Genomic DNA, 1,788 nt, shown 5'->3' with positions numbered 1-1,788 from the left:
TCAAATTGACGCAACAGCGACTTGCCCCTTTTCTGTTTCCACTTTCTCATACATGGTACTTTCACAATATGCATCTTTCAACCCATTCTGTAGACTTCATTTTTACGATTTTTCCCCCCATCAATTGGTGCATTTTTCTGAGAATGACCCTGAAGACAATTATATAATATTGGATGGCCTTGAGGTTAATACAAGGAAATATTGGACGAGCTTTGCATAAATATTTTGTAAAGCGAGTCCTATATTTCCTTGTATTGACCGAAAAATGGGACATCCAGTATTATGACTATTATTCATACAGAGAATTTTAGCAAATAATTCTTAACTTATCCTCCCGCCCTGAGACTCTGACTCTACTGTATGATGGGGGGACCTAAAGCTACGCACTTTGTTTTCAAACAATAAAAACTGTCCCAATTTTAATATTTCAACAAATTATATTTCACTAATTTGTGGCAAACATTCTAAAGATCATTAACCAAGTAGAAAATACCACAAAACTCACTAATACGAAAATCCCGTCGTGTTTTTCGAAAACCTCTTAATTTCGCCGCCCGATGTAGAAGGGTCCTATTTAAAGCTACGCACTCGATTTATCATGCAAAAAAATAGTATTTCCTGTGCCTCAATTTCTAAAATATATTCAAATTATTATAGGATAAAATGAAATTAAAGCGAATATAACTCCAAACTTCCTAACAGTTGTTGGTTTTCTCTGCATTTAGAGATTTACTGCAGCCTCTGTAGAAAAAATTTAATAGGAATTGTTCATCACTCTGCAGTCACAGTTCCACACACAGTGCGCATTTGCCATTGAAAACTGCATGCGCGCGCGATGAGTGGTGCGTACACTTCGGGAATTTCCCTTCTAGTCGTCCAATATTTTCAATATTGTGTCACCTCGGAAAAAAATATTAGGCGAGTTCAACAAACTTTTTAAGTGGGTCGAGTGCACCAACAAAATAACACTTGTATTTGGGCTCTAAAATTGTCTGTATGAATAATAATCCTCTATATGATACTTCCTAGACAAATTATGAATGATTTGAGAGCCAAATGAGCTGAAATATTATATCTCTACCGTTAGTGATTTATGTAACAATTGGCTATCCATATTTAAACCACACCTTAAAACCTGAGTTATAGTTAAACCCGACTTCAGAATACGGGTCATAGCTTTAGCCTCCGCCTACATGCTGTTAAAGGGAAAGTTCACCCTGAAGAAGACTTTGTTGTAAAAATAGCAGAAAAAATAATAAAAAATATTGGTGAAGGTTTGAGGAAAATCCGTTACAGAGTAAGAAAGTTATTAGAGTTCAAAATTTTGGATTTGTGACGTCATAAACGAGCAGCTGCCCCATGTGTTATGTAATATAAAATGTATGAATTTCAAATTTTGTATGGTTCCTGATATCTTAATTTTGTTTTCTTTTCATGATCTGATGTGAAATGATTTGTCTATTGATATACAAAAGTTACAGTGAAAACCATTTTCTATTTTCTGAGAAAATGACATTTCATTGATTTTTTACCATTCGCTATGTAGGAATGCTGCTCGCATATGACGTCACAAATCAAATAATTGAAATTCTAATAACTTTTTAATTATTTGATGAATTTTTCTCAAACCTTTGGCAATATTTTTTATTTTTTGCTGCTATTTTTACAATAAACTTTTTGTCAGGGTGAACTTCCCCTTTAAGAGACAATGTATCATTTCTAAACTGTCCAAAACGAGCTTCATCATACTGTCATTACATTATAGAGATAAAAAAAACATGCACCATA

This window comes from Lytechinus variegatus, chromosome 8, assembly GCF_018143015.1.
Source record: "Lytechinus variegatus isolate NC3 chromosome 8, Lvar_3.0, whole genome shotgun sequence".
NCBI lineage: Eukaryota > Metazoa > Echinodermata > Echinoidea > Temnopleuroida > Toxopneustidae > Lytechinus > Lytechinus variegatus.
The sequence above is the reverse complement of the archived record's forward strand: the minus strand, read 5'-3'. Positions refer to the sequence as shown.